The sequence below is a fragment of the Lagenorhynchus albirostris genome, chromosome 13, assembly GCF_949774975.1.
Source record: "Lagenorhynchus albirostris chromosome 13, mLagAlb1.1, whole genome shotgun sequence".
Lineage (NCBI taxonomy): Eukaryota > Metazoa > Chordata > Mammalia > Artiodactyla > Delphinidae > Lagenorhynchus > Lagenorhynchus albirostris.
Window position 1 is genome coordinate 1,432,616 of NC_083107.1, and position 13,378 is coordinate 1,445,993.

A 13,378-nucleotide genomic window follows, 5' to 3' on the forward strand; every position below is an offset into this window, starting at 1 on the left:
TTGTTTTGAGGAAACATGCGTTATGAACAATTTAATGGGATGCGCCTTTTCTATAAAAAGCATCATTTACTGATTGTCCGCTACGCAAAAGAGGCACCTGTTTCTAAAACCACCCGTGCTTAGGAAAAGGAAGTAAGCTTTGCAAGACCACGTCAACTGGTGACCAAATCAGGAAAATAATTTGAGAGCCTGGGTCCGTGGACATATGCTCAGCTGTTTTTATCCTGGAGGTGAAGCTGGAGCCAGTGGGGATAAGATGGTTGATTCTACTTTCCTCAGCCCTGGAAGTGGATGCCGGAGCTATGAAACACACCAGGGCTTGTCCTCTTTATTCATTGCCTTTTCCTTGTTTTGCTCCCTTTGAAACACTAAATCTGTAATTTTTTAAAGTTGTTATTATAATATGAATGAAATGCATTCTCTCTTCTCCATCTTCTGATTGGTTGAAACCACATAAAAGCAAGTGAATATGATGGGAATTGTCTTGGCAGTGGGTATTAGGTTGATGTGTTGATTTCAAGTTGCTATTAAGGAAATAATTAAACCATGATTTTGTTGGTGATTTTATTTGTCTGCTGTGTGTGAAGGACATTTATTTGCATTAGTAGAACATTAATTAATAAATTTCTATGCTGTTATATAAACTGGGGTCCATCTAAGCAAAAAAGGATAGATTTGCTTATCTAACTAGATACTATTAATTTAAGGGAAAAAAAACCAACAACAACAAAATTCCTAATCAGCAAATAATTCAAGCCAATGAGTTCCAAAAGGCCAAACATTTGCTTGTGTTTTCTTTCTTTCTTTCTTTTTAAAATAATTTCAGCATTTAAATGTTTTTCTTCTTTTGCTCTTACATTCTCATTGGAGTGTGTTTATTTTGTTATCATGGGGGCTGCAAATATTTATTTTTAATACTCTAGTCTTAGAATAAGAAATGATATTCAGCACCAAGGCATGCACACTTACTTAGCATAAGAATGTGTTCTGCTTTAAAAGCAATTGGCTGGGAAACAGCAGTCCCAGAGCTAGAACAATTTATATTGGGGAGAGTTGACTACATGAAGAAGACACTGAATGCTGACTTATCAGAATAATCCTGAGATCAGGACGGTGCCTTTCCTTCCTTCTCTGCCCTGGTCATGCTGAGGTCATATTTTGATGATTTTGAATTTTCAGCATCTTAGTGCATTTGCATTTTCCCTATTTTCAGGATAGAAATCGTGCTGAGTTATAAATACATTATAATGGTAATGTCAGGGTAAAGAAAACCCCCCTTTTTTTTAACCTTGACAAGATTTTTGTCTTTCAAGTGGGGGATGAAATAGTAAAGATGGATTATAATTCCTTTTCTTAAAATAATGAAGAACAGATTTTATAAATGGCATTTAGAGCTGCAAATTAGCATCTATAGCTACCATTTGTGTTTTTTTAATGTATTCAAGGTAGGATTTGGGGGAGAGGGTGAGAAAATCTTAAATATGGAATTAAAGAGTTCAGTGCAATTTCAAACTATAAAGAAGAACGTTCTTACTGTTTCCGAGAAAGATGACGTCATTTTCTCAAGATCCCACTTCTTTCTTGTACGCGGCTTCCCTCTAGTAAACTATTCTTTACACTTTCTCTTGGAGGATAATATTCATTATATCAGTGAGCATGTCTGTGTGACCAGCACCCAGGCACAGGACACAGCTGTGTCCCAGGAGTCCCCGTGAGCTCTAGCAGTCACTACCCTCCCCACAGTAACCACCACTGACCTCTATCAACAGCCTGGTCCACCTGCTTTCCTACTTTACATTCAAGGAGTCCCACAGTATCTACTTAGCACTGACTTTTTAAAAATTGAAGTATAGCTGCTTTACAATATTATATTAGCTTCAGGTGTACAGAATGGTGATTCAGTATTTGTATAGATTATACTCCATTATATGTTATTACAAGATAATGGCTATGATTCCCTGTGCTGTACAATATATCCTGGTTGCTTGTCTATTTTATACATAGTAGTCTGTATCTCTTCATCCCCTACCCCATCTTGCCCCTGCCCCTTTCCCTCCCCCAACTGGTAACCACTCGTTTGTTCTCTATGTCTGTGAGTCTATTTCTGTTTTATTTTTTAGATTCCATATATAAGGGATATCATACAGTATTCATCTTTCTCTGTCTGACTTATTTCACTAAGCATAATAATCTCTAGGTCCATCCACATTGCTGCAAATGGCAGAATTTTTTGGTTTTTATGGCTGAGTAATATTCCATTGTACATATGTACCACATCTTCTTTATCCATTCATCTGTCGGTGGACACTTGGGTAGCTTGCATATATTGACTATTGCAAATAATGCTGCTATGAACATTGGGGTGCATGTATCTTTTCAAATTAGTGTTTTCATTTTTTCCCCGTATATTCCCAGGAGTGGAATTGCTGGATCATATAGTAGTCCTATTTTTAATTTTTAGAGGAACCTCTATAACGTTTTCCATAGTGGCTGCACCAATTTACACTCCCACCAACAGTGAACAAGAGTTCCCTTTTCTCCACATCCTGGCCAACACTTGTTATTTGCAGACTTTTTGATGATGGCCATTCTGACGGGTGTGAGGCAATATCTCATTGGCGTTTTGCATCTTTTCACGTGCCTGTTTACTGTCTGGCTATCTTCTTTGGAAAAATGTCTCTTCAGGTCTTCTGTCCCACCTCCCACCCACTGTGCAAGCAGCGGCTCTCTGAAGCCCCTCCCCTCAGAGGCAGGACCCCCCTGTGGGCTGAGCCTCGCCCCTCACCGAGCAGCCGGAAGGTTTAACACCCGAAGGCGGCAAGGCTACTCGGCACTCCCCTCCATCCCTCCACTTACAGCCAGGGACTGCCCAGAGGGAGGCGGGACCCGCTCACCTTCAGGGCACCAGCAGGGGGAGGGTTGGCGGGGGCAAGGTGTGAGGGCTGCGACTCGGTGAGGCTGCCATGCCCCTGTCCTCCCCTGGCGTCAGCGGGCCCCACTGAGGAGCCCAGCGGCTGCCTCAATCCCGTAGCTAGAAAGAGTGTTTTCTGAGTCAGCCCTCAGCTTCCCGTCCCTGGCATCAGTGGGGGGCCCAGCGGGGAGCTGAGGACACACGCCCACTGGGAGAAAACAAGCGGTTCAAGCAAGTGCTCACTTTCGCTGGGAAGGTTAGGCATCAGTGGGGCCCGTCTGTAAGAATTTGGACAAAAGATTGTATATCCCGAGTTAGATGACTGACATAGATTTTCTTAGATATAATGTGTTATTCCAATAATGTGTTGCATGCATGTAGAAGTATTGTGACATTTCTTAGAAAGGTTATAATTCATTTAAAAAGAGATATAATAGGGCTTCCCTGGTGGCGCAGTGATTGGGAGTCCGTCTGCCGATGCAGGGGACGCGGGTTCGTGCCCCGGTCCGGGAAGATCCCACATGCCGCGGAGCAGCTGGGCCTGTGAGCCATGGCCGCTGAGCCTGCGCGTCGGGAGCCTGGGCTCCGCGGCGGGAGGGGCCGCGGCGGTTTGGATATTAGATTGGCAATTTAATCCATGAGAATACATTAAGGTTGATTGAGGAAAAGGGCAAGGATGAAGGGCGTGACCCTTCAATAATGAAAGTAGAACAGGTATGAATATTATACCCCTCTGTAATATCATGTTTTATGAAAAAATTGTACATATTTGACTTTTGGAGTTTTCTTTAGGGAAGAACAATTATTTCCTTTAGGAATTTTCACCTCATCCAACTTTCAGTTTGAGTTTAATTAATTCACTTTTGGAGACAATTCAAAGCAGAAAACAGAGAAAACTATGCCATCAAATATGAAATATTGAATAGAAAACTCACAAAGGAAGATTCATAAATGTCCGATAAACACCCAGATCTTGATTTCTAAATATCATTCTCCAGTAAAATGAAAAAGGTTTCCTTAGATAAATGAGGCCATATTTGGGACAGGGAAATTCTGAGATGATCCTGGGACACCTTATTGCACCAGAAAATGGAGAAATGCTGAAAGAATAGTGGGAGGAGGTCATAGGTCAGAAGGTCACAAGGTCACAGGTACTAACATGAACGGGTTTGTGTTGAACGTAACAATTTGAACGTAAAAATAAGCAATTTAGTAATGGATTAGCACCCACTGAATAATAGAAAGTCATTAATACATGACGATATAAACAAGGAAAACAAACAACCAGATAATAAAAAATGAAGAACAGGGCTTCCCTGGTGGCGCAGTGGTTGAGAGTCCGCCTGCCGATGCAGGGGACGCGGGTTCGTGCCCCGGTCCAGGAAGCTCCCACATGCCACGGAGTGGCTGGGCCCGTGAGCCATGGCCGCTGAGACTGCAGGTCCGGAGCCTGTGCTCCGCAACGGGAGAGGCCACAACGGTGAGAGGCCCGCGTACCGCAAAAAAAAAAAAAAAGTGTGAGCAGAAGGGTTTTTATGTGCTATCTGCTGCTTGTTATCTCTGTGGCTTTGGGCAAGTTACTTAACCTCTCTGGGCTTCAACCTCCTCATCTATAAAATGGACATCGCCGTATTTCCTACCTTACTAGGTGCTGGGAAGACCAAGTGAGATAATCCAGAAGAAGTGCTAAGTGAGCACAGGGTCTGGCACGGAGCAAGCAAGCTGCTGGCTTTCTTTCTTTCTTTCTTTCTTTCTTTCTTTCTTCCTTTCTTTCTTTTTTATTTATTTATTTATTTATTTTATTTTTGGCCGCATTGGGTCTTTGTTGCTGCGCGTGGGCTTTTCTCTAGTTGCAGCAAGCGGGGGCTACTCTTCATTGCGGTGCGTGGGCTTCTCATTGCGGTGGCTTCTCTTGTTGCGGAGCACAGGCTCCAGGCGTGCTGGCTTCAGTAGTTGTGGCGCGCGGGCTTCAGTAGTTGTGACTCGCGGGCCCTAGAGCGCAGGCTCAGTAGTTGTGGCTCACTTTGGAAAAACACTTAGACAGTTCCTCAAAAATCAAACGTAGAATTGCCATGTGAATTAATTTCCCAGGGCTACCAGAGCAAAGTATTATGTTCTGCAACAGCAGAATTGTATAGTCTTACAGTTGTGGAGGCTGGAGGTGTGAGACCAAGGCGTCCACAGAGTTGGTTCCTGCCTAGGGTTCTGGGGGAGGATCTGTTCCCTGCCTCTCTCCAGGCTTCTGGTGTTTGTTGCCATGGTTGGTGGTCCTTGGTTTGTAGACACATCCCTGCAATCTTTGCCTTCTTGTTCAGGTAGTGTGTCTGTGTCCAAATCTCCCCATTTTATATGGACACCAGGCCTACTCCAATGAAGATGACTTTATCTTAACTAATCACATCTGCAATGACCCTATTTCCAAATGAGGTTGCATGAGGGTTACAACTTCGACATATGAATTGGGTGTGGGGAGGTAAACAAAATTCAATCCCTGATACCACATGATCCAGCAATTTCACTCCTAGGCATATGCCACTCCAAAGCATATACCCATGAAGACATATGCTTATGTAATAACTTGTAAATGAATGCTTATAGCAGCATTATTCAGAATAGCCAAAAAATGGAAACAGTCTATCAACTGATGGATAGAGAAACAAAACATGGCATAACAATACAATTGAATATTATTCAACCATAAAAGAAATGAAGCCCTGATACATGCTACAATGTGGGTCCACCTTGAAAACACTTTCTAACTGTAAGAAGGCAGACACAAAAGGCCTCCTATTATGTTATTCCATTTTTATAAAATATTCAGAATAGGAAGATCCATGGAGATAGTAAATAAATTATTTTTTGCTACAGGAGGGTGGATAGGTGAGTAGGGAGTGACAGTGATGAGTGTGGGTTTCTTTGGGTGCTGAAAATGTCCTGGAATCAGACAACGGTGCTGGTTGCACAACCTTGTGAATATATGAGAAACCAGTGAAATGTAAACTCCAAAATGGTGAACTTTGTGGTACTAGAATGCTATCCCGATAAAAATAAATACATAAGTATCTTGATTCTGTATGATTCCCTTCCTTAGTGAAGTCCTTAGCAAATCCAGCTGTACTTACTGCCCTGTGTTTCAAGAGTATCCCTGCTTCTTTTAATATATTTCTCTTTTGCATAAAGTAGCTCATGAACATTGTTTTCTTTGCAACCCAATAATTTGTAATTAAGAATGGAATCTTGGGACATACGTTCAAGGCAGTTTGAAATGGGTAGCTGTGTGCCGTGGAAAACTATTAAAGTGTTTTGGGCAAGGTCCAGTGTGCCCAACCTGTCTTGTAGGAAGATTAATGTGGCACTGGTGTGGGGCATGAATTAGAGGCATGCCCTCCTTGCCCTTAAATTGCTCTGAGGGCTATTTGTCAAGTGCATTACTTTCCACAACTGCCATATGGAATTTTTCATCTGGAATAATCTCCAGGGATCTGAATATGGGTGACAGAAGAACTATCTACTTGTTTTGATAAAAGAAAATCCCTATCTTTCTTCAAATGTCATTTTTGCCGGATGGGAAATTCTGTCAGAATCACGGCATCAAGCTTTAGAGCAGGAAGGAAAAGTTTAGCTTAATTTTCTCATTTTCAGATAAGGAAAGTGAGGTCGGGGGGGTTAAATGACTTTTTCAGAGTTATAAAATAAATTAATTATTTAATATTTAGCTTAGGAAAAAAAAACCTGTGAGAAACCTGTATATCTTCAACCCAATTTTATTTCCTCTTTATTTTCGACCTTCAGTGATTCTGAATAATTTATCTTCAACTTGATTTAATGTGCTTATACTTTATTTTGCTCCTTGAATAAGTTTTATTTTTCTTTATAGATTATGATCTTTGAAGTTAGACCCCTTATACTTTACTCATTTATTATTTAATTCTTCACATTGTTTAGGATATTATTTTACCTGCAGTTACTGCTCAGTGAATGTGAATTAATGAGTGACTGGATATGATTCAAGTCACTGGATATAATTCAAGATGGTACAATTTCAGTGCCTAGACTAATTCCTTAATTTCCTGAAAGCTCTCCTAATTGTCACACAGATTAGTGAAACACTGGAGAACGTGACGTGTTCCAGGTTCACAGTTCTTACAACGGGAGTTCTGAGCTTAAATGTACGTGGACAGTAGCTGGACAGAATTAATCAGGTTTTCTGGTCCAGCATGGCAGTTTCTCAGAGCTTCCATACATCACAATCCGTCACGAAACTCCAAACATCACCGACCCGTCTTTGGCCACTTTTCACAGAACAGCTTCTGAAAGTCGTGCTTTATGCAACATACTTTTGGAAATGTTCATCTATCTTTTTTATCTTCATTTCCAGATTTCTGTATTTGTTAAGGATGATGGCAGCAGAGCAGATGTGTCTGTTTTTATCTTTTCTAGTCCCCGATGACACTATTCATTCATCTGGAAGGAGCAGAGCTTCCAACGAAGATTTTTTTTCATTTTCTGAACTTTTCCATAAACGGTGCTGAGTGAAGTGTCAGCCCTTTAACTCAGTGATTTCTACGCAGTAATAAAACTACCCAGGCTATTTTGTGATAAGGTTTTCATCTCTCAAGTAAGAGCTTATAAAAGAAATCAGAAAAATACACTGCACTTCTCATAAAGCTAAACTCATTTAATTTAAAAATTAATTTTTTTTTAATTAAAAAATTCTTATTCTGAGATCATGTGTTTTGTTGTTTGGTGTGTTAATTTTCCTCACTTGTTTTTCCTTACTTAGTAAAATCAAAAGTTGGTAATTTGGTTCAATTCCCTTGAAAGATTTTTCAAGGTGTTTCTGGTCTATGACTCCTCCAAGCTGGAAACCACCATGGTAGCTCATGACTGGGCATGTACTTTCCTGCCTTTCCTATTTGAATCTGTGGTCTTGTGAACATTTTAATATTTTTAAAATAATTTATGGTATTAAAACTTGTAGAAAAAACTTTCAGTCCAACTGACTGAATTTTTAAAGTGAATTTCTTAAAAGCATATTCAACTGATGTAATTGAAGAGACATGTAAGTTAGAAGGTCTCAGACTTAACTCTGGTACAGGAGTCATTCCTTTTCTTTCTTTCTTTCTCTCTCTCTTTTTCTTTTCTTTCTTTCTTTCTTTCTTTCTCTCTTTCTTTCTTTCTTTCTTTCTTTCTTTCTTTCTTTCTTTCTTTTCTTTCTTTCCTTTATTTCCTTCTTTCCTTCCTTCCCTCTTTTCCTTCTTTCCTTCCTTCCTTCCTTTCATTCCTTCTTCCTTAAAAATTTATTGGCAGTTCCTAAATGGCTTGAAAGAGTTGGTGGAGTTAGATTTTTTTAAAGTTCTTTGTTTCTGAGAGAACCCATCTAAGTAAATTTTGGTCTTTATTTAACAAAAACGTATTAATTGTACTTCAAAACTGTTCAGACATTGTGACACTGAACTTCATTTTCTCCTTGTAGAGAGGAAGTCAAGAGAATGTCAACTTAGAAAAAGCTAAAATTTTATGGTTCAACATATTTCCCCATTATATTAATAGTGAAAACTGGGATGAGTATTATTTCCCCTGTCACACACCTACAGGTAATGAGAGGAAGACACATTCAGACAATGGGTGACAGTGAACTTTGAAACAGATCATCCACTTGACCTCCCTGGTTGTAAGCAGCAAGGGCAGCCATGGCCCTTGATGTCAGGAGACAAAAAGCCTTGGAATATGCAAACAAATGCTGATTCCAAGGTTCCAACAACAATGACTCTTATTCTTATTGAAAGGTGGAGAAATAAAATGGGATTTAATTGATTCACAAGTTATCAGAAATTTTACTTAAAGGTTACTCAGCAGGATTTGGAGAAAACATGGAAAATAGGGCAAAAGCCATCATCACCCCGGAGCTGGGCACATCATTGGTTTTCAAGAGACGATGGAAAGAAGATTCTGCTGATAGCAGCCCCGTGAGCTTGGTAATAGACGTGGAAAGGATTCTGAGTTATTTGTGAGTCTATTGACACAAAAGCAGAGACTACTAAAATAAAATACTCAATCAATAAAAAGTAAGGAAAGAAAAATTTGATTTCACTTACGGCTGGATTACTCAACTGATGGGAAAAAAATGGTGTCATGGACCCTGATGGCTTGCCTACCAGATGCTGGGCATCTCAGAACTTCCCTGATGGCAGGAGAAGACCGAGAATCATTACACAGTTCACTGACAACGTTCTTTGAAGTTTGAAACAAAACATTAGTCTCAATGTTTTTACATTACCTGTTCCTCAACTTCCCATTTCTGTGTCCCATGACTTGTCACCTGGTACATGCCCACTCCATCCTTTCTCCTGCGTGGGAATGACAAGTTTTCTGTTGTGTGGTCTGCCTTGTTCATTGTATGCATTAAAAATTTAAGGATGCATTGGGGATATTTAATAACTCACCTTCCTACACTGGAAGAGAATCAAACCTTAAAAGTTCTCAGTTTTCACCAACCTTACATCTTTTCAGATCCTGTGTCTCAGTAAGTTTCTGTCAGAAAGAAGGATATTGTCAATGAGGTTTACCATGATTTTTGTCACCCTACCTGCACTCTATCTCTGTAAGTCTTCAGCTGCGTGTTTGCCAGTGGCGGTGAGCGATGATGCCCCAGTAGGAGAAATTCTTGACATGGACATAGTTTCCTGGGAAAAAAATGAACAATCGCTGAGTGTTCAAAAGATCTTTGTTCTAGCACTGCATTATAATATGAGACAGAATGCCCAAAACTAAGCTAAAGAAGGAATTCAGGGGCTTCCCTGGTGGCGCTAGTGGTTGAGAGTCCGCCTGCCAATGCAGGGGACACGGGTTCGTGCCCCGGTCCGCGAAGATCACACATGCCGTGGAGCGGCTGGGCCCGTGAGCCGTGGCTACTGAGCCTGCGCGTCCGGAGCCTGTGCTCTGCAACGGGAGAGGCCACGACAGTGAGAGGCATGCGTACCGCAAAAAAAAAAGAGAAGGAATTCAATTCCTTATAACGCACTGTCTAGATCAAATATGTCTGAGTACAAAGATCAACTATGTTAGGATATTTTAACTATTGGAATAAGACCCAAAGATTCAAGCTTTCAGGAATTAGATTAATTCAGTAGATGAGATTAGGGTCTCTATCTCTAAACCCCTCCCAACATGCAGGCACGCACACGCACACACACACACACACACACACACACACACACACACACACATGCACACACACTCCAGCTAAGTTTCTGTTTGCCTCTGATTTAGCTCATATGTACCTAGCAGTTCCCTCCACCAACAGGACCTACCATGAAAAAATGCACATCTGCTAACATTTGTCAATTAAATGCTATTGGGCAAATGAGCAAAGGAGTAGGAATTTCAATATGTAAGTGGAGAGCAGGCTATGGCATTGCTCCTGAATGCAACTAACTCAGAATGCAAATATTTTATTGAAATTCTTCATGTCTCTTTCTCACATCACTATTTGAATTCTAGTCTAAAACTGAGTGAAAAGCATCACAGTGCGGTGAGGCAGAGGAGAATCAGCTCCTGGGAACTGCAGTGGTCCTGCTGGAGCCGTCTGTTCTGCTACCATGACTCAGGTAGTAGTAACTCTGACAAGCGCTCACCCAAGTTCAACTCCACGTGGAAAGTAACGTGGAAAAGCTTGTCTGGGGCCCGAATTATGCCATTTGTTGCTTTCATGTTCTTTATTTTATTTTTTAAAAGCTTGTAAATTAATACAGGCAGATATTCAAAGATCAAACAGTACAAAAATTTATAAGTGAAAATTAGCAGTTTTTTTCCCCTACTGCTTCCTACCTGCAAACCCCCTCTTCAAATGATAACTTTAAGTTTTTTCATTTTTTTTTTCTGCTGGTATTGACTGTCATGTTTCTAAATACCGTGCTTCTCTGCTCTTTCTTGATTTCTGTTTTAGATGTCATCAGGTTCTGGAGAAATATTGCATGGGCGGCTCTAGGCTAGAGGTTAAAATCCATCCATTCATTATCTATGGAAGCGATAATACCAATAACGTAGTCAGTGAGATCATTAAATAAAATAACACATAAATAGTGTTTGGAACAAGCCTGGCATGTGGTAAGCACTCAATACGTGTAAGTTGTTGATTTTGTCATTAATCACAATTTCACTGTTTTTCCAGTTGATTCACTTTACAGCAGATGATGATGTGTTGTCCTAACACTGCTCCCATCACGTCCTATCTATGAGGCACTATAGATAATTGCTTAGGACCTATGAGATTTTTCAAGCGCTTATGTGTGAAACCTGAGAAAAAAAGGGTTCCAAAATGTAAGAAAACAACAAAAATAAAATTCATAACCGCTTCATTGTAAAATACAACATTTGTTAACTATTCATAATTATCTATAAGTTATAGGCAGTAAGGGTGCATTTCACTGTGTCATGATGTGAATGGGGCTCTTCAAAAGCCATCTCACATTCTCCCAATGGTGCCACGTCACATCTTGTGATAACTAAGCAATAGTCTGTGTTCTTACTATTATCCCTGATAGCGATGTGTGCCGTGAAATTTTTATACAGCATCTTCTTCACTATAGTAAACATCTGCCTAACTTTTTCAACTGCTTGCTTTTCCAGGTGACTTTTCTTTCCAATCTGCCCCGTCAGGTCAGCTTTTCCCACAAGCGACCACCCCTGCAGAGGTGTCTGCCCCAGGCTCTCCCCCGACCCACTCGTGCAGACCACCCCTCAGGCTGGGGCACAGCTGCTGTCCCAGGACATCCCTGTATCCCTTATTGGGTTGAGCGGGTGCAGCCTCCAGTCCGTGTCTTCCTCTCCCTTGTTCGAGCCCCTCGTTTCTTTGAAAGCACATCTTTAAGCAACTTCTTAAGAAAGAGTAGTGGGAGGCGAACTTAAAAATGTAAATTTGAAAATGTCATGGCTTCACACTTGAGAAGAGATTCACTACGTAAATTTCTAAGATAAAAATAATTTTCCCTCGAAATTTGGGAGATATTTTCCCACGATTTTTACCACCTGGTAATTTTGCTGAAAAATTGACAGTCAGCCTGATCGTTTCCTTGTAGGTGATGTATTTAATTTTTTCTTGCAAGAAGGTTTTAGAACTATAGCTTCATCCTGGCTGTTCTGAAATTTCTTGATGAGATTTCTTTTACTCGGATTCAATGATAAATCATTCTCATTAACAGAGAGAAACAAACCCCAGCCCAAATGAGCTTGAACAATAAGGGAATTACGTGCTCCAGTAACAGAGACATGGGTGCCGACAAGGGCTCGGTTTCTCCCTGCATCTCCACTCAGCCTTCCAGCATCAAGCCAGGGGACCAGGTTGGCTGCCACCAGCTCCCAGCTTCCTTGTCTGGGAGCCAGCACTCCTCATTCAAATGGTTTATCTCTGCATTCCCAGAAAACCTGGGAGTCACCAACTGAGGCTGTGTAGGTAGCCTGTCCACTTTTGAACCAATCTCTGTAGCCAGAGAGATGAAATAGACTACAGCATCCAGCCCTAGGGCTGGGCGTGGAGTCTGCTTCTCGGGGACCACAGGTCCCCATCAGAGATAAAAGACTGTCGGGAAGGAGAGAGGGGAAATGGGGGCTGGGAAGCAATCAGCTAATTTCCATGAGAAGTTTCCTTTTCTCCCCCCTATTTTTACTCAGGACACTCAATGGAACCTTGTAATGTAGAAACTAAAAAGGTTTCTTTTATTATTTCTTAGGAAAATCTGTCTGCTTCTTTTCCTCTCTTGCTTCCATTTGGAACTCTCATCAACTGTTTCTCATTGTTCTTCCCTCCTCACTTCTAATACGGTGTCCTTCAGTCCTTTTGTGGCTAAAGCAATAGCTCATCAAGGGTCCTGGGGGCTTCATGTCCACGTCTAAAACCCAGACAGGCGACCTGCCCAATGGATAGGAATTGAAACTATTTTTAGTCGAAGGGAGGGAACTGAATGTGTTTCATGCAAATAAGTACAAATCAGTTTGCTCCAAACAAACAAAATCACCGGATCTTAATAAAGATGTTAGCTGTTGTGATTCCAGGAAACACTCAGCACCCAGGCCCTTAGCGGAGACCTTGCTGATGCTCGGGTCATTGTTTCACACCTTGCTGTTGTCAGCTGGTAGCTCTGAAGGTCCGTGGAGGTGTCAGGGTCCCATTTTGGCTTCTACACATACTGGAAGTAGTTTCTTTTTCCCGTAATAATGTCTAAGCTGGGTTTGCGGTGGTGGGGATTCTGATACCACCCATTCTGTCAATAGTATTATCTGGGTTCAGTCAGTAAAAATGTGGGTTCCCACCAACTTAACACACACTTGCTCTCCAGGCGAAAAAGGTGAAAGTGATCGGAACTGCAGATGTGAGGGGCTCTGACAGTGAACGGGTGCGCTTCTCTCCTTCAGCGTATGGATCTAAACTTCACAAACTGATGTGTTTGTACTTTTCAACATTGTGTT

General features: G+C 41.2%; 1 long non-coding RNA gene across 1 annotated transcript in view; it reads left to right on the forward strand.

The window, feature by feature from the left end:
* The window catches only part of LOC132531064 (uncharacterized), a 371,620-nt gene extending 364,058 nt beyond the window's left edge, over positions 1 to 7,562 (forward strand). Inside the window, exon 4 of the long non-coding RNA XR_009544003.1 lies at positions 7,290 to 7,562. This is a non-coding gene — a long non-coding RNA (uncharacterized LOC132531064). The remainder of the gene's footprint in view (positions 1 to 7,289) is intronic.
* Positions 7,563 to 13,378: the final 5,816 nt, after the last annotated feature.